The sequence below is a fragment of the Carcharodon carcharias genome, chromosome 1, assembly GCF_017639515.1.
Source record: "Carcharodon carcharias isolate sCarCar2 chromosome 1, sCarCar2.pri, whole genome shotgun sequence".
In the NCBI taxonomy this organism is placed as follows: Eukaryota; Metazoa; Chordata; class Chondrichthyes; order Lamniformes; family Lamnidae; genus Carcharodon; species Carcharodon carcharias.
In genome coordinates this window covers 36,106,873-36,127,928 of record NC_054467.1, presented here as the reverse complement: position 1 = coordinate 36,127,928, position 21,056 = coordinate 36,106,873, and positions in this window count along the sequence as shown.

Here is a 21,056-nt window from a genome sequence, read left to right as displayed (position 1 = left end):
AATTTGTGAAATTGAACCCCGGGTGAGACAATTGCATGCTACATGGCAAATTTGAAGCTTTGAATGGAATATTGTGAGTTCGGTACAACTCTGAACAACATACTCAGAGATCGTTTAGTGCATGGTGTGAAAGAGGACTCTATTCAGAAAAGATGATTGTCTGAAGTGAATCTGGATTTTAAGAAGGCACTAGAGATAGCGGAAAGTGCAGTAAGAGATTCAAAAGCAATACAAATGGCGCCATCCTCCACATCGGGTGGGAAACCTCAGCCGAAAGAAAACGAGACTCCGCTGAGAAGCTCACTGAAGAATAAAGAAAAATAACTTAGCAGCAAAATTGAAGAATAATTTTAATAGAGGTGGAAACAATCAGTCTTTTAGCGATTGGCAGTTTAAAGAAGTCGAATGTTATCATTGTCACAAAAATAGACATATGACGAGGCAGTACAAGGAAAGGTTCGAGCAGGCTTGTAAACAAAAGAAGAAGCCCAGTGACATGTACAATGTAGAAGAGCCTGAAGCAACAAATTCAGACATTTACTCATTGTTTAATCTGAAAGTTGGAAAGACAAAACCAATAATTGTCACAATGAAAGTAAATGGCAAACCTGTTAGAATGGAATTGGACATGGGAGCTTCCACTACAGTAATTGGGGAACATACTTTCAGACATTTGAGTAATGGTGAACATCAATTAAGTTTAGAAGAAACAGCTGCCAAGCAAAGATCATATATGGGTGAAGACATTCAAGTAAAAGACAGAAGCAGAGTAACTGTCCATTATGGAAGCAAATCAGCAGAGCTACCAGTGTTAGTATTGAGAGGCAGAGGACCAAGCCTTCTAGGGTGAAATTGGCTAAGGGAAATCAACTTTGATTGACCACTGAGATTCCAAAGAGAAGCTGGAAGCATTCCTGTTTTGAAGAAGGAGTGTGCAAGGACTCAACAACCATTTTATGGGTGTGAGCCAATTAAGGCCCGCCCAGCATCATATGTGGTCGGTAGTGTTCAGCGCTACCTGTGTGGGCAGGGGGAGGAGAGGGAATCAGGGTCTGCGCTTTGTCGTGCATGCGCATGAAAGAGCACAGCAATCTCCCTGAGGCACGGAGCTGCCTCAGGGAGATTGAATGGATATGAAAATGATTGAAGAATCGATTTAAAAATTTATTCAAACATGCCCCTTCATGTGACTCGTGGATGAGGTTTCCTAAAAAACCCAAAGGCCGCTTGACCTTTTTGCCTGCCCGCCAACCTTAGGGATGGATGGGCAGCATTACGAGTGACAATAATTGCTTTCTTAATATCCTTAATAGGCCCTTAACATTTCGGCGGGCACACAGCCGACTCCGGCACATGCCCGCCGAATGAAATATCGCGATGACGTCAGGATGCACGCCCAACGTCAACGCGTGTCAGTTTATGCATCGGCGTATCCATCCCGACCCTGCACGCTGCCCAGAAAATTCAGCCCTAAGAGACCCTGGCTGATGACAGAGTTCAAGATGAGCAATATTCAAAGGGAAAAAGAAAATCTGTTTTGAAAGACCTTCACAAACTACAAGATTCCCTCAGGTCAAAGTTTGTGCCTCTGGAAAAGTATGAAGAGAAACAGAAAGAATTCAGCATCTCTCTGAACTGAAGAATGAGTCGGCAGAGAAGACACAACAATGTTCAATTTTCCAGGAGGCAGCGAACGAATACAGAAAACAGATGGAAGAGCTGAAGAATCAGCTAAATGAAACCAAATAGGCTGCAAAAGTTGCAGAATTTTCCAAGGAGCAGACAGATAATGAAATTTTGGGAGACTCAGGACAAAGCAGCCTCCTTGATTGGCACCACATCCACAAACATCCACTCCCTCCACCACCGACACACATAGCAAACATCAACGCCCTGAGTGATTTGCTTTTATAAGAAAATGATGAATACGTGCCAGTTCCACAGGAACTTGTTTTACTGTTAACTTCCTTAAATTCCTTGCCAGTATGTGCTCAACAGATCAGAGACTGGACAGGTTGGGACCCAGTCCCATCTCAAGTACGAGCATAAGTGCTACATGGTTGGTCACAGGAGCCTGTGTCTGATGAAATGGAACTGTACTTCAACAGGAGACATGAAATAACCAACCGGGAGTTCATCCTATTGTGGATAGCAAGAGTGATAGTTCCATCAAAGGGAAAGGAGCCACTTTTAATTGAACTACACAGTGCCCATCCAGGAATTTCCCAAATGAAGACCATAGCATGCAGCTATTTATGGTGGCCTGGGATGGATGGCGAAATAGAGAGTTTAGTAAAGCACTGTGTGCAATGTCAGCAACTGCAAAAGTTGCCAGTGACAACTCCATTACACTCATGGGAGTGGCCAGGTAGACCCGGGGTGCAGTTACACATTGACTGCATGGGACCATTCCTGGGAACAATGGTTCTGCTCATTGTCAATGTCCACTCAAAATGGTCGAACATATATGAGGTGAAGTCATCAGTGTCAGCCGCTACAATTGAGAAACCATGTCAGAGTTTCGCCATTCATGGACTATCAGAAGTAGTCATACCAATAATGGCACGGTATTTACGAGTGCTGAGTTTCAATGGTTTATCAGCCTCAATGGTATCACTCATCTGAAAACTGCACCGTACCACCCTTCCTCAAATAGACTGGCTAAAAGGGCAGTTCAAACATTCAAGGCAGGTGTGAAAAAGTTAACTGGTGATTCCTTAGCAACCAAGCTAGCACGCTTTCTTTTTCATTACAGAACTACCCCTCACACAACAACAGGTGTCACACCTGCGGAGTAATTGTTGAAACGCTGTCTCAGGATGAGTTTAAGCTTAATAATGCCGAATTTAGAGGGGAAGGTGGAAGGGAGTCAGGGAAGCCAGAAAATGATATATGACTGGCATAGTCGTGCGAGGAAATTTGCCATGGAGAGCCGGTATACGTGAAAAATTTCGGGGAAGGACCAAAGTGGTTACCGGCTGAAATAAGTGAAGTGACTGGACCTCTATCTCTATCATGTGGAGGTGGACTGCCGGAACGTCCGTAAACATGTGGGCCATTTAAGAAAGAGAGAGAGACATCACCAAGATTTGGTTCGGTCATGTGATCATGACCAGGTCTGCGTTTCCTGTTGAGGATATTCAACCCAGGACTGAAATGTCTGACTTGTTCCTGTAAGAGTTGAGGATACAGAACTGCAAGTACCCACCAAAGCACCTGATGTTGAGGCAACTCCGAAAAAGGAGGTTCCTGACAAAGAATCTGAAGTTATGGAGCTGCGATGTTCCACACGTACCAGGAAACCACCTGAAAGACTGAACTTGTAAATTCCTTATCCAGTGTAAATATTATGTTGTCTTGAAAAATATGTACCTGTAAATATAATATGGAAAGCCAAGTTAAAGGAGGAATGTAGTAATTATGGTTTTATTTAGTGTGTACTGTACCTTTAAGAATAATACTTGTTACGGAAGATCACATGACCTGTAGTAACCAATAGGAGAGTAGTGCGGGCTCCCTCAGCAGTCAGTGCAGAAATAGAGTTGGAGTTTAAAACACATGTGTAGTTGCTGCTGAGTAAATAAATTTAAGGTTTCCATTCAAGAAATGTCTGCAGATCAACTCTATCATTAATAGCACAACTTAGCCACCCTTCAACACCTGTCCTCCTCTCTGGAGAGAATGCATTCTATTCCTTTCACTTTGTATAAAGAACATCAGTGATCTCCCTTATACAACAATGGAGGCAAGCAGCAAGATATTCAAGATGTCACCTGCTCCAGCCTGGAAGGAGCCCGGTGTGATGAAGTTCAAGACAACATTCTTCCTCATTGCCACTGGCAACACTGTCCTCCTCCTGAGACAGCAGGTCTGCCTGCAGCCAATGGCATATTTCGGTGAACACCTCCTGAGTGAAACACAGATGTCAAATACCATGTTTTTCACTGAGGCTGATACAGCAGAATGGCTCGCTGAAGACTCTGGAGGGATGTGGCTTCCTGCTGAGAGCTTTTCTCCCCTCCTCCTCTCTCTTTGAGCAGCTCGTCCTCCTCTATGTTACTTCTGCTCATTCTTCCCATCATGATGCTGGCCATGGGGAATAAAAACTATTACATCGGGGACTGCAAGCAAGCGGTGTTAACAGAACCCTTAAAGTAGGAACCGAGGTTTTCACCACATGCCTCTCCACTCCCTGTGGACTTCAACAACTAGAAAAGTCAGTACAAGCCCCAAAATACTTCTGCTAACTCATCAATAGCCAATAGAAATCAATAAACAATTACCCTAGGTCCAAACATTTTCAGCTGCTTCATCAATGACCTTCCCTCCAACATAAGGCTAGAATTGGGGATGTTCACTGGTGATTGCACAATGTTCTGCACCATTCACAACTATACTGAAGTAGTCTGGTCTATATGCAGCAACGTCTGGACAACATTCAGGCTTGGGTTGATAAGTGGCAAGAAATATTCATGTCACACAAGTGCCAGGTAATAACCATCTCTAACAAGTGAGAATCTAACCATCTCTCCTTGATGATCAACGACATTAACACAACTGAATCCCCTACCATCAATCTCCTCGGCATTACCATTGACCAAAAATTGAATAGGACCAGCCTGTGGCTACAATTGCAGACCAGAGGCTGGGAATTCTGTGACGATTGACTCATCTCCTGATTCCCAAAAGTGTTTCCATCATGTGCAAGGCACAAGTCAGGAACGCTATGGAATATTCTCCACTTCCCGGAATGAGTGCAGTTCCAATACTTAAGAAGCTTGACACCAAGCAGGACAATGCAGCCCGCTTAATCGGCCCCCATCCTCCATCTTAAACATTCACTCCCTCCACCACTGCCGCACAGTGGCAGCATGTATACCATCTACAATATGCACAGCAAGCCTCATTCAGCAGCATCTTCCAAACCCATAATCTCTGTCACCTGTGAGAATAAGGGAGCAGATGCATGGGAATACTGCCACCTGCATCTCCTCCAAGCCACAAATTCCTCACTTGGAACTACAACACCGTTCCTTCATTGTTGCTGGATCACAAAACTGGAACTCCCTCCCTAAAAGCACTGTGGGTATATCTACACTACACGGACTATAGTGGTTCAAGATGGTGACTCACCACTAGTTTCTCAAAGGCAATAAGTCCACAAATGCTGACCTTGCTACGGACACCAACATCCCATGCATGAGAAAAGTAAAACACGACAGTAGCTGATAATCCCTTTAAACAGCACTGGTGGGGGGTTCCTTGCTACTGTCGAATGCATGTTCATCTGTGCATGGTTACGTGATGGCACCAGTTGGAACTTTCAAGTTGAAAATAGCACCAACAGAGACATATCGTCACAATCTGTCTACTTTGCTAAGTTCAAGCTCAAGAACGCCGTATCCATACTAACCACCCTCCAAAATGGTGTCTGGTGCAGCCAGAAGTGTGTGCCCGCATGTCATTTTAGACCAGAAATTGCACCTATAGTTCTGAAAATACAGGCGCTGCACATCTGAATCTGCAGCCTTTGTGTCATTTAAATAGGAATATGATTATTGGGGATGTTCAGTGTGAAGCAACTTTTTTTTAAGTGCCAATGTATTTAAAGCTCTGAATTGTTTTGGGGCAGAGTTTCTCCTGGGATAAGTTGTTCCTGTTCACTGACAGTGTGCATAGGCCAATCACGTTCCATAGTAATACAGTTGGCAGCAGACATGCAGCATGGGAAAGCAGAAAGCAGGAGTGTCACACACTGTTGGGACATACTTGAGCCAGTAAACTCCCTCATGTTACCAAATTCCTAACTGTAGCTGTACCTCTATGTCAGGGTGTAGTATGGAAAGATCACATGGTGGAGCTGTTTGTGGAGAGGCTGTTTGGAATGGTTGTGTGGTGGTGTTTGCAAAGGGGTTGTTTAGAGGGGCTGTGAGGAGGGCTATGAGGATGGGTGGTGCAAAAGCACTATTTGGAGGGGCTATATAGAGGAGCTGTGTGAAGACACTATTTGGAGGGGCTGTGTGGAGGGTCTGTGCAAAGTCACTGTTTGGAGAGGTTGTATGGAGGAGTTGTGATGAGGTGCTGTTAGATGGGGCTGTATAGAACAGTTTTTGGAGGGGCTGTTTGGAGGGGCTGTACACAGGATTTGTATGAAGGCACTATTTAGAGACGCTGTATAGAGGAGTTTTGTGAAGAGGATATTTGGAGGATCTGTGTACAGGGGCTGTGTGAAGGTGCACTTTGGAGGGGCTGTGCGAAGGTGATGGAGGGAGTGAATGTTTATGGATGTGGTGCCAATCAAGTGGGCTGCTTTGTACTAGACGGTATCAAGCTTCTTGAGTGTTGTGGAAGCTGCACTCATCCAGGCAAGTGGGGGTATTCCATCACACTCCTGGCTTGTGCCTCGTGGATGGTGGACAGGCTTTGGGGAGTCAGGAGGTGGGTTACTTGCTGCAGAATTCCTAGCCTCTGACCTGCTCTTGTAGCCACACTATTTATGTGGGTTGTCCAGTTCCATTTCTGGTCAATGGTAATCCCCGGGATGTTGATAGTGGGGGATTCAGTGATGATAATGCCATTGAATGAAAAGGAACGATGGTTGGATTCTCTCTTGTTGGAGATGGTCATTGTCTGACACTTGTATGGCGCGAATGTTACTTGCCACTTGTCAGCACAAGTCTGGATATTGTCTAGGTCTTAAGTGATTGGCACCATTATATCATAATAAGAACACAACATGGTATTAAGCAGTGGTCAAACAATGAGGCAGCAAGATTAAGCACAGGTATAACATGGTGAACAGCCTTGGGTCATGATACATAGCATAAGACAGCCCTGGACCGCAGCCTTGAATAGTGTTGAGACCGTTGTGTGCTGGCTGCACAGTAAAGATTGGAAGACACAGTGAGCTAGTGATCAAGCAAAGAGCTGGCAAACAAACGGATCCCTCATGGTAAGTAGCTTGTCAGTTCAGTGAGTGGAACAGTGCATCAAGAGGACCAGCACTGAGTTAGTTCAGTCCGGAAAGGTGAGTGACCAGGATGCAGCCAGATTGATAGCGAGGGAGCGTCAAAGAAAAACAGAAAGAACAAACAAAATCATCATAAAAATCGGGCCAGAGAAGTTTGCAATTACAACAGCGGAACAATAAATTGAATAAAACATGGAGAAAGTTCAAAGGGATATTATCAAAATGTCTACAAAATTCCCCAGTTTGAATTAGGGTGAAGCTGACCTACTGAATTCAAAATGTTTAAACAGCGTACAAAACGATGGTTTCTTGATTCGGGCATGTCTGGGCCAGGCAAGTAAGCCATAAAAATTTGCCTAGCAATTGGGAATGAAAGTCTACACAGGTTGAATGTGTCAGGATTAACATCAGAGAGATAAAGGATCCCAAAAACTATGGACTACATTGGAAGACCGGTTGAGTATCAGGTAAAATTTCCATATTCTTTGACTAGAGTTCATGTCATTTCGACAACAAGCTATAGAATCCATAGACCACTTTGTCAGCAGATGCAGAGAAAAGGGTACGAACTGTGAATTTTCAAAACGCTGAGCCAGCAGGCAGAACTGTTGAGTTGGTGATCGCATCCACTCCCATGGAAGCATTCAAGAAAGATCTGCTAGACAAAACAATAAGATGGAGCATTCAAGAGCTACTCAAGGATGGACATAAATACAAAGTGATCCTTGCAGGTCGATGAACTTACAAGTCCTAAGTACACCCCATTTGTTGATGTACTCACTAGAACATCCAAACCTAGCCACACATAGAAGGTGTGGCCTCCTGCATGTTCTAAGGAACTGCCCAGCTCTCCAATAATTCTGCAAAGCATTTAGCAGAGAAGGCCATTGGCAGTGCACTATAGCAAAGGCTGATGTCGGTCCAAAGAGCCATGTACTGATCTGAACAGACTGTACGCAACGGATACCTTCACGAAATAAGAATCACCATCCGGTATCCTGTCAGAAACACATGCATGAGGTAATTGACAAACCAGAAAATGACAATGATGTGCACGATGAGACGATGAGCAGTGAACACAGGTTTCACATGGTCAGTCTTGTTGAAAATATAAATACCATCACACCATCTGAGGTTTTTGCCAAGATTCAAATTATCTGCCCTCAGAAAGTTGGTAACTATTCATTATTGGCCAAGACAGAGGAAAATTCCAATATGCAACCTCTGCGAATTCTATACACAGACACGGAATGCCAAGGCAAAACTAATCCTGTGCAACTTTCAGCATACAACGATTCACAAATTCCATGTACAGTGCTATAGTCCTGGAGTGCAAGTACAATCAATCCTCCTGGGTGCCACAGATGTTCTACAATGAGGAGAATAAAGGCCCAATGATTGTAGGTCTACCGGTATATCGTGACCTCGCACTAGTGACATTCCATGAAATCAGTGAGACCTCATCTGCAGATCAACCTCAGAAACTGCTCCAATCATCTCAGTTCATGACCTAACATCAAAATATCCAAGATGTATTGACAAAATTGGCAGTTTCAAGGGAGCTGCAAGATCACACTTGCAGGAGAATGCAAGTCCATCAATTGATCTGGTACATGTTGCACAATGCAAATGCCAGCAGTGACAATCAAAAACAGCAAAAGATTCTAAACTACAGAAATTTGGAAAACCATAATCGAAGGGTGGCCTGATTCAATTCAGCATGTCCACAAACACATGAGACCATTTTGGCCTTATCGGGACAAGCTAGATATCTCCTGGGGAGTCATTTTTAAAGACAGATAGGGAATCATACCAGAACCTTTGCAACCTGATATTCTTCAACAACTTCATCACTCAAACATGGGTATAGATTGGGTGAAAAGACTTTAAAGAGAGAGAGTCTATTGACTGGGTGTGAACAATGACATGAAGTTGTTGTAAAGAAGAGTGAGGCATGTCAAGAGCATATACCAAGTCAGCACAAAGAACCACTGATTCCATTTGAGATTCTTACCCATCATTGGCCCAAAATCACATCTGACTTCTTTTATTTCCATGGCACTGACTTCATCATCATTGTTAACTAATTTATCAAGTACCCTATTATTTTTTGCAGTTGGAACAAGTTCACATCTGGGATCCCACAAAAGATACATGGCAACCAGCCCAGGTGACAAAGATTTGTGCGGAACCAAGGACCTATGAAGTCATTACACACAAATGTGCAACATAACCGAGGACAAATCAGATCTATTTCAGCTCCTCAACCACCATGCAGTCCTGTTGCACCTAGGGCAAGATCCCAAATGCAACCAGAAACAACATCCAATTTTGACAATCCCACCGATCATTGAGAGCAATTAATGACACCTCCAGACAAGGTTATTATTACAAGATCTTGGCATATCAGCAGATTACCTCCATGATTTAGAGATATATTCACTAGTCCTATACTTTTATGTAATGGTAACTAAGCATGAACATGTATTATAAATAGTTACACTTCTTTAGAAGGGAGGAAAGTATCCTTAAAAATATAGGTTGGGGGGGGTGGTTGTAATTTGCCTTTAGGGGAAAGCAGCATGCCATCACCAGCAGGGAAGAGCTTAATGTGATCCAGTTACACTTTAGTCTGTGAGCAAAACACTGCATGCGCATCTCTGCTCCTGACATTTTCAAGCTTTCTATCCATGTATATATGTTCTCAGGTGCCTAGTTTAAATAGATGAACACACAACCTGTTTACCCATCCTTTATGTGTGATTGGTGCCTTTATGTCATTATAGAAACACAACACAATGAGACAACATTAACTACTGACCTCATAGTAAAGGCACCCCTAAATAACAGTGATCAAAGCATGATTGAGTTTCACATTAAGTAAAGGCAATTATAAGGGTATGAAGACAGACCTGGATCAAGTGGAAGATTAGGTTAAGGGGTAGGTCAGAGAGATACAATAGAAGACATATGAGGAGATATTTCATAACACTCAGCAAAGAAACATTCAAGCACAAAAGAAAGACTTTAGGAAAAGAATACATCATTTGAGGCTAACTAAGGAATTTAAAGACAGTATCAAATTGAAAGAAAAAAAGTACAATTCCGCAAAGAATAGTGGCAAGTCTGAAGATTGGACAGAATATAAAAATCAGCAAAGAATAACTAAACAAATAAGAAGGGAGAAATTAGAATATGAGACAAAGCTAGCTAGAAATATAAAAACAGATAATAAGAGTTTCAACGGGTATTTGAAATGAAAAGAGTAACTAGAGTGAGCTTTGGTCCTCTAGAGAGTGAATCTGGGGAATTAATAATGGGAAATAAGGAAATGGCAGTTGTACGGAATGATACCAAGTGTCTGCCTTCACTGCAGAAAACAAAAGTAACATCCCAGAACTAATTGTAAATCAAGAGGTGAAAAGGAGAGAGGAACTTAAAACAGTTAAAATCATGAGGGAGAGGGTACTGGGAAGATTATTAGAGCTAAAGGATCTATAATCACTCTCTAGAGGACCAATGCTCACTCTAGTTACTCTTTTCATTTTAAATGCCTATCGAAACTCTTATTATCTGTTTTTATATTTCTAGCCAGCTTTGTCTCATATTCTAATTTCTCCCTTCTTATTTTTTTAGTCATTCTTTGCTGATTTTTATATTCTGTCCAATTTTCCGACTTGCCGCTGTTCTTTGCGGAATTGTACATGATGGACTTCATTCTAGGATCTTAAAAGAAGCGGCTACTGAGTTAGTAGATGCATTGGTTTCAATTTTCCACAATTCCCTAGCTTCTGGAAAGGTCCCATCAGATTGGAAAATAGTAAATATAGCTCCCCTATTCAAGAAAGGAGACTAAGACCAGTTAACCTAGTATTTGAGATAGGGAAAATGCTAAAATCTATTAAGGAGGTTATTGCAAGGCACTTAGAAAATCTTAATGAAATCAGGCAGAGTCAATGTGGCTTTGTGAAAGGGAAATTGTGCTTGAATAGATTATTAGAATTCTTTGAGAAAGTAACAAGCAATGTGGATAAAGGGGAACCTGTAGATGTGATTTACTTGGGTCTCCAAAAAGCCTTTGGCAAGGTGCCATATCAAAGGTTACAAAATAAGAGTTCATAGTGTTGCATGTGTAGCACCTATTAGCATAGATAGAGAATTGGTTAGCTAACTGGAAAAAGAGAGTAGGGATAAATTGGCTATTTTCAGGTTGGCAAGATGTAAGATGTAGCAACAGGGATCAATGCTTTGCCCCCAACTATTTACAATCCATATCAATGGCTTGGATGTAAGGACCAAATGTATCATTGCTGAATTTGCTGATGACACCAAGATAAGTAGGAGAGTAAGTTGCAAAGAAGACATAAAGGGTGGAATCTTCTGTCCTGCAGTCTAAATTCTGTGGTGGGCACGGAAGTGGGAGTGATTTCTGTTGGGGGAGGGGGACAGCTGACCACGCCAAATCTTGTGCTGTTCAGCTTATTAAATATGTATACACGAGGAGCTCACTGATCCTCGTGCCAGGGGCAGGTAGGAAGTTGATGTCCTCACCATTACCTCATGAGGTCCTAGGTGCAGGCGCCATAATTAAAGGGCACCCGGACAGCATAAACTATCCCTTCCACCTTTGCCTGACCACTGCTCCACTCTTCTCTGCCAACCCTTCGTTCCCTTCCCTGATCATCCTCCATGTAACTTGCACTGCTATCACCCACTCGCAAGCATAGGCCGGCATTTACAGACACTGCCCAAAGAGGACAATGCAGTGCCAACTCACCATTAATCATGGAAGTTGTCTACCTCACCAGTCGCATGCCATTTATGTGCAGTCGTAAAAGTGAATGCTCTAATCCCTCGCTGGCGAGAAACCTATCTTAGAAGGGGATCTTAATTCGGGCAAGGTGGTCTTTTAATGAACATGCATGACTTGCTAATGTATGTAAAAGGGCTTCCCGGCATTGTTTGTCTGGAAGCTCCATCCACCTTTAAAGTCCCCAGAACCTAATTGCTAAAGATCATCCCACCATCAGGAAACTGATCTTTGGCCTCTCGTCAAATTAGGTTCCCCGTCCGCCAAGCTTTCCACTGCAGGCAGGACCAGGAGATTCTGCCCAAGAAATCTGTAAAGGGATATTAACTGAATGGTCAAAAGTTTGACAGAAGAAGTGTCCTGTGGGAGAATTTGGCAGGCAGAATAGAAAAGTAGCATATTATTTAAATGAAGAGAGATTGCAGAACTCAGTGGTACAGGGGGATATGGGTTTCCTAGTACATGAGTCACAACAATTTAGTATGCAGGCACAGCAAGAGATTAGGAAGGCAAATGGAATGTTGTCGTTTGTTGCAAGGGGAATGGAATATAAAAGTAGGGATGTTTTGCTCCAGTTGTACAGGGTATTGTTGAGACCACATCTAGAGTACTGTGTACAGTTTTGGTCTCCTTATTTAAGAAAGGTTATAATTGCATTAGAAGAGGTTCACTCAACTGATTCCAGGGATGAGGGGGTTATCTTATGAGGAAAGGTTGGATAGGTTGGGTCTGTATCGATTGGAATTTGGAAGAATGAGAGGTGATCTTACTAAAACATATAAGATCCAAGGGGTCTTGACAGGGTGGATGCTGAGAAGATGGGAGAGACTAGAATTAAGGGACACAGTTTAAAATAAGGGGTCTCCCATTTGAGATGGAAATTAGGAGAATTTTTTTCTCTCAGAGGGTTGCTAGACTGTGGACTTTTATTCCATGGGGAGCTGTGGTCATTGAGTATTAGGCTGAGTTGGATAGATCCTTGACTGACAAGGGAGTCAAAGAGTATATTGAGTAGATAGGGAAGTTGAGGGCACAATTAGATCATCCACAATCTTATCGAATGGCAGAGCAGGCTCGAGGTGCTGAATAGCCCATACCTGCTCCTAATTCAAATCTTCCTGTGTATGAGGGGCTGGATGAAGGGGCTATGTGGAGGGGCTGTTCAGAGCGGCTGTTCAGAGGAACTGTGGGGAGGAGCTGCTCAGAGGGATACTCTGGAGGGGCTATGCAAAAGGGTTGTATGAAGAGGCTGTGTGAAGGGGCTTTTCAGAGCGGCTGTTTGGAGGGGCCGTGTGACAGGCCTATCATTCACATGCTCCACCTCACTGTCAAACATTTATCAATACTGCCAGCCTCACAACCACACCTCACAGCTTCCACATACTTCCAGCTATTCAGATATGGCAGGCATATCACCCGAGCATATTGTAACACATTTACTAAACTCTTTCCTCTCTCTTGTGGGTCAAAATTGCACATAACAGGAGGAAACAGAAAACTAGCAAGGGATAGGCATACTTGCATCTCCTTGAGCTCCTTTAAAGAGATGGCGCTTGGAAATTATTGGACCAGACTGGCTAAGTCCATTATATCTGGCATTGCCTAGAACATCCAGCATGAGGGTATGTTCCTGCCTGATGCACCTTTTCAATTCCTACTTCCTCATCCTTCTACTTGGAATGAAGTGCAAGCTACAGATTGTGGGACCATGTGCCTCTTGCTTTCCAGCTCACCCACCACCCTTTCTGTCACCTTAGCCCTCCACTTCTGCAGTTTTGCTTTCAGATACTCAAGATCAGCCACTTGACCAGCTAGAGCAGTCTCATCTTGAAGAGCAGGAGCAAGAGCAGGCATCTGATGGAGAAGCATCATCACTTGAGCTGAAACTGGCAGGCACAAGGTTGGATCCTGGCTCCTGGCACTGTGCATACTTAAGAGGGTAGCATGGAGATAGGCAGCAAATGGTAACTCACTGGGCATGAGTGGGCTGCAGCCAGGCCAGGAGGAAAGGGTACCATATATGCCAGCTCAACAGTGGGCAAGGTTTCAGACATGTTCTACTGCAGAGCAGGACTTTGATGGGATAGCATTCAGGAAAAAACTGACAGTTAAGCACACAGAGATTCTTGGTGCATTGACAGGCCTGTCACGGAGCCTGTCAAGGAATATGGAGGAGTCCGTCTCTAACCAGACACATGGCATTTTTCTGAGAATTGGAGCCCATCGTTTGTAATGCAGAAGTGCTGGTCCATAGACATAGCAAACATAGCCATGATGCTGCATCCATTGGCTGTTGTCTCAGCTTTCATTAGCAGGACAGGCAGAAGCTGCACGACGTTTCAAGGCTGACTAGAGTCATGAGATTCATCATTGTCACCATGCAACCCCAGCTTGGTTCCAGGCAGGCACAGACTGCTGCCATCATAGCTGGAGGTACTGTAGTATAAAGGTCTGGCTCATAAAGGGTTAACGTGGGACTGAGTACAGTACCACACATGCAGTGATGTAAGAGAACACATGACCCGTACCTAGGAGTCAGTGTAGTGTTGGACAGAACTGTGTGTAGAAGCTAGCCTAGAGACTGTTCCTAGCTTGGACCTTTATGTTACCTATGTATATAGTTTCTAGCAGTTAATAAATTTTGTTGAACTACCTAAGACTATAATAGCTTAATAATACCTACTGCACTATACCCAACACCTTATAACATGGTGGCAGTGAATGGCAACTCAAAACCTCACAGATACTGCAGAAGAAAATTAAAATCCTGGGAAAAGGAAGGAAAAATTGAAGAAGCATTCTGACCTGAAGAAAAGCTCAAGAAATGAAGGTGCAGAAGGAAATCTCCAGAGAAAAAAACCAAAGACAGGCTTGGAAGCTGAAGGCAGAAATTAAATTCCTTACTACACAGAATACTCCAGCAGATCCTGTGGACATCTAGCTTCAATGCCCAGAGTGTGTAGAGTAGGCAGACGTAGCAGGGGTGAGCTGAAAATTAAAAATTCCTGGACAACACAAGTCCTGAAAAAAGCTAAATACTGCAGTGGTCAGAAATTGCTATTTAAATCGTCGATTCCCAAGTCGGCGTCTGAACCCGTGGCAGCTGAGCTTGGTCTGAAAAAGAAAAAAATTAATGAAAAATTAACTGCAGCTAAATAGGCAGCTTTAAAAATCCTGCAAAAGCCGGGATTCAACCCTCCCAAGACTCAAGAACATTCCTAAAGCAGGAAAGACTCGATCCAGGCAGCCCATTGCTGAAAAAATTTAAACACTGAGATTGCAAACGCCATCACTGCGGAAGCCTGCCAAAACCGGCAAGGACAAGAAAACCCTTTGTCCAGAAGCGTTTGGAGCCATCTTGGATTTTCAGAAACCTCTTAAAGCTGAACCTGCAATTTAAAGATCTTAACCAGAGATCAGAAATCTACTCTTCCAGGTCAGTTTGGGCTCATCCAATGCCCAGATCAATCACAAAATTGGGGGCTCTGGAGAAAGAGATTCCTTAGATACATGATTGCTTCAGGCCTGGATAAAAATATAGAAGCTGAACAAGTTAACATACTGCTTTATTTGGTAGGCCCGATAGCCAATGACATAATAGGAATCAATAAGAAATCAACAAATCATCTGCAAAATTCGATGCAATTTTAAAATCCTTCACTTATTTTAACCTCAGAAATGACAAAATCCTCGAAAGGGATAAATTTAATAAACGTGTCCAGCAGCCAGGAGAACTTGTTGACTCCTCCATTAATGAGCTGTACAGGATGGCTGAAAGCTATGCTTATGGTGACCTGAAATCTGAGCTAATCAGGGATAGAATAGTTGTAGGAACGGTGGATGACGCACTTTCAGACATGCTTCAAGCGAAGGAAGATCTAACCCTTGAAAAAGCTATCCATATTGTCAGGCAATCTGAAATCCATTTGCAGCACAGAACCATATTAAGGGGAGAAAGCAAACAGTGGTACTAAGGAAACCCCACAGTCAAATTTATTAAACAGCACAGAAACAGGGACACTCCAGGCCAAGGGAAGCAATACCCTAACCGGCCAGTAGAGTGACCATGCCAGCACTGTGGGGCAAAGCACCCCCACAGGTATGATCAATATCTGGCAATTTCAACCCAATGCTTTCATTCTAACTGAATAAGACACTTCGGGAAATTGTGCAAAGCCCAAACACCAAAGCATGCAAAACAACCCAAGGGGACCCATGAGGTTGAGGCAACACACCTAGAGGACACACAACCATGCTTCTTGGGTGAGGTCAAAGATCCCGGATTTTCATTCTGGAATGTGGACATCTTGTTTAATGGCCATCTCACAAACTTTAAGTCAGACAACGAGGTCAGTGTTACAGTCCTATTGGACAAAGAACCGTGGCTGAGAGACCTTTGGCTACGAATAACAAACACCCCACATTATGGGCCCGGAGGAATCCAACTTCTGATCATAGGCATGATTCAGGAAACGTTAAGGTATGTTGGTAAACACATATTCAAGCTGATGTTCACCATCTGTAACCAGTCTTTTCCTCTCCTGAGCAGAGATGCCTGTGTAGCCCAGAATCTCCTCAAAATGGAAGAAGATGTTGAGACAACCACTGTTGTAATTTATACAGAACTGTATGTTCCCGAGTGCTCCAACAAGAAAGATTCTCTCAACTGGGACTTCAGCTCTGAATTGTCTTCTCTCTTTGCAGAGCAAATTTGTCCACTTTCGTTTCAGATGCCAGAAGCCCCTCATTGGTCAGACCAGCCAACCATACAGATGGTTACCGTGACACCTCAAGAAGATGACAGGCAAGAAAGGAACCAGTAACAAGAGGGCCTTAACTCCAGCTAGGACACAAGTTGGAGAGATAAACCCTGAGACCACAGAGCAGACACCGCAATCCCCAGCCAACATGACATTGCCACAAGCATTGCTGGAACTGAATAACAGTCATCTATTGATGGCAGCATACCACACAGCCAAGTGAGCTTATTACCAAGTCACATTCTCACAACAAGAAAAGCCATTTTCCATCCCAGCCTGCATCACAGTGAACCGCATGAATGAAGAAGAGAAAAAAACTATAGCGACAGGCCCAGAATTTTTGTGCCCCGTAAAGAGTAGGATAAACCAACCGACAGTTATCACCACAATTGGGGAATCGACAAAGTGTGATTCAATGCCAAAGAATGGAAAAAGAGAATGAAAACATACCAAGATGCCAGAACAACCTTCGATTCAACAAGGTTTACCTGCAGCGACAGAGCTTACTACTCATCTGACAGTAGTGAGAACAAGGTATGGAAGGGTTATAAGGCCTCCAGACTGCCTGAACATATGAACTCAGAGACTTGTGGTGGGTGGAATGGAAGCAATAATGTTGTAAATCCATGGGGTAAACTGGAATAACTTGTAAATATGTTGGATAAAGGCTTGAGGGGAGGTGTAGTATAAGAATCTGGCACATAAGGGGTTATTGTGGGGCTGAGTAATGTGCTTCCCCCACAGTGATGTAACAGAACACATGACCATATCTAGGAGTCAGTGTAGTGCTGGACAGAGCTATGTGAAGAAGCAAGCCTGGAGACAGATCTTAGTTTGGACCTTTACTGTCTCTATGTATACAGTTTCTAGTAGCTAATAAATCCATTCTGTTGAACTACCTGAGACTACAAATACCTTAATGAGATCTACCTAACTCTGGCCAACGCCTTACAACAGATACCAGATACAACAGATGTTCAGAGGGGCTTGCTGTATCCTGCAGCTCTCCAGCAATCTGTGCTGTAGCCGAAGGCTAAAATTGCTGAGGTACCACCCAGGGGAGTGACAATGGCTCCATGAAGCACAAACCTGCTGTCCTATCTCAGGATGCCAGCATTCAAGCTCCCACCATGGTCACTCCATGGTCTTGCTATTGCCTGTCAGCTAGCCAGCCCAGATTGCCAAGGTGGTACAGTCCTACATTGGGATCTCAAGGCTCAGAGCTGCTCCATAGCACCCTGCAAAGCTACCTGCATTTTTTCGCAGTGGAAGTCAGCAGCCTTCCACTATCTAGTAGCGTAGCACTGCACAAGAAGATTGGCCAGGCAAAGGCATCTTCAAGACCTGCAAGGGAATGCATAACGGCAAGTAGTTATTTTTTGTATGTATTAATGGAAGTTTTGTTCAACAGGTTTGTTGTGAACTGCTTTTTTTGGGATGTCTTTTATTTCAGGATTTTGACCAAGAGAATGCTGCAATGGTCACAGAACACGGGTAGAATTGTGAAGCAGCAGAGATATGGAAATGAGATTTTTAGGGAACTGGAGTCTGATTAACTGCTCTTGGACAGTCCACCTGCAGAGAAGAGGTCCTAGAGCTCTTCTCCATCTCCTCCTCAGCCTCTACTTCCTCCTCCTGTGGTCCTCACCAAAGGCCTAATGGTCAGGCCTGCACCCTCATTAACAGCCAGGTTGTGGAGGACACAACAAGCCAAAATGAATTTGGAGACACACTTTGGTGAGGACTGAAGGTTTTCCCCCAAATGGCCCAAGGCTGTCAAATGATTGTTTTAGAACACTAATGTGGAGGAAGGGGGTCATGAGCCATGTATAGAGCAAGTAGACTTTGTCACCATCCAGCCAGCTACTAGTTACAAATCTGGCAGAAGTGGCTGACACAATGGCAGGATGAGAACATCGTGGGTGCTGTCAGGATAGCAGGCATTCACTTCTCTTGACACAGTAACAAACCAACTGCACATTAAGTGAGTAAAACCCTTTATGGTTGTGGTCTGTCTCCCTATTAATATGTGACGTCCACAGAGCTAGTGCATGCACCCAAGAGTGAGGCAGACATTCTTGAAAGTCCTTCAAAGTCCTCTGAACTATTTTTATTCATTCCTGGGTTTTGGGTATCCCTGGCAAGGCCAGCACTTATTTCCCATCCATAATTGCTCTGGTGAGTGAGCTGCCTTCTTGAACCGCTGCAGTTCATGTGGCATAGGTACACCCACAGTACTGTTAGGAAGAGGAGTTCCAGGATTTTGACCCAGTGACAGTGAAGGGATAACGATATATTTCTGAGTCTGGATGGTGTGCGACTTGGAGGGGGACTTATATGTGGTGGCGTTCCCATACGCCTGCTGCCCTCGTTCTTCTAGGTGGTAAAGATCACTAGTTTGGAAGGTGCTGTTTAATGTCATCTGTGCTGATCTTTACTCCTGTGCCTTGATATCAAAAAACATCTTTTTTGTTAAGCTCCTGCTAAGCACTTTGGGTCATTTTCTATATTAAAAATGCTATTGTAATGCCTAGTTAGCTTAGATGGATAGCATGTGGCTCAGGTAGCCTTGGGACCAGCTCCTGGGAGTGAAAGGTAATGGCAAACCATTACTGACAAAAATAGTTCAAGATGAAGCATCAGCAGACAATGGACCAAGAACCTGCCTTTGGGAAGAGCACACATGGCATAAATATTGTTAACTGTTGTCATTGTGTATAATGATGATGTGTACAGTCAAAGCTCCCCTCCTTTATGGTGATTGCACAGGCGGGTTGCTCAGTGTTGAAATTAAAAGAATAAGCTGTTTGTTCTACAGAAATGTTTTAGTATCCAGGCAGCATTAATACACTGCACTGACATTCCTCACCATAATGTGCTAACAAAAAAAATAGTTTAAAATACTGCTGTAAAATCAAAGTTGTTATAATGTGGATGCTGGAAATCTGGAATATAAAGAGAAAATACTGGAAATACTCAATGCTCCAGGCAGCATCTGTGGAGCAGGGAAGAATTTTAATGTTTCAGGTCAATGGCTTTCCATCAGAAGTAGGATAAGTTAGCAATGTAACAGGTGTTAAGCTTGTATAGACAGGTAAAGGAGAGAGGGGAGGAAAAAAGAAAAGGGAAGGTCAATGATTGGAAGGCAGTAATGATTTAAATGACAAAAGGGATGATGGTGCAAGGCAAAAGGGGATGATAATGGGCAATAAAAGAAGCAGAAGATAGACATGGAGGAGCTATATAATTAACTCCACTGCAGTTTCTTTTCTTTAAAAGATTAATGGTTTTTAAATGTTTCTTTATCAGCATCTTCTATCTTTTGATAGTTAGGACAGTACTGGATATGAAGCTGCTGAATGCTAAGACTGAGAAATCTCCCTGAGCTGCTCATACTCCAGCAGCATGTCTTCACTAGAAATCCCACTTACACATGTACACAAGGATCCTGTCATATTTGCAGTATCGCTGGTGAAGCTGGAGGAGTTCTGAGGAATATATTGTTTTTAATCCTGAAGAAGAGGTGGAGAGCAAAGTGGAATATTTTTTTAATTGGTGAGTGACTGGGAAGTGTTGGCATTCAGAGGGACCTGCACATGTACACAAATCACAGAAAGCTAACATGCTAGTACAGCAAATGGAAAACAAGGGAACTGAACTATAAGATTAAAGCCGGATTATAGCAATTGAATAGGGCTTTGGTGAGATCACAGCTAGTGTACTGCAAACAGTTTTTTCTCCTTGCCCAAGGGAGGATACAATTGCCCTAGAAGGGATGCAAAGGCAGTTCACTAGATTAAATCCTGGGATGACATGTTATATGAGGAGAGAGGAGTGGAGGAGGAGGAGGCATGGAGTTGAAAAAGAGATGTGATCTCATTAAATATAAAATTCTCAAGGGGCTTGACAAGGTGGATGTTGGGAGGCTATTTCTCATGGTTATACAAACATATGGTCAAGGAGCAGGAATAGGCCAGTCAGCCCCTCGAGCCTGCTCCACCAATTAATAAGATCATGGCTGATCTGATAGTAACCTGCAATCTGCATCCCACCTACCCCTGATGACCTATCACCCCCTTGCTTACCAAGAATCTATCCACCTCTGCCTTAAAAATATTCAAAAACTGCTTCCATGACTTTTTCAGGAATAGCATTCTATAGATTCACTATCCTCTAAGTGAAAAACTTTCACCTCATTTTTGTTTTAAGTGGGTGACCCCTTATTTTTAAATGGTGACCCCTAGTTCTAAATTCTCCCACAAGAGGAAACAACATCTCTACATCCACCCTGTCAAGACCCCTCAGGACCTCAGGATCTTCTATGTTTCAAGTTGCCTTTTACTCTTCTAAGCTCCAACAGATACAAGCCTTGTCTGTTCAATGTTTCCTCATAAGACAACCCATCCATTCCAGGTATTAGTCTGTTAACTCTGCTTCCAATGCATTTACATTCTTCCTTAAATAAGGTGACCAATACTGTACACAGTACTCCAAGTGTGGTCTCACTTGTGCCCTG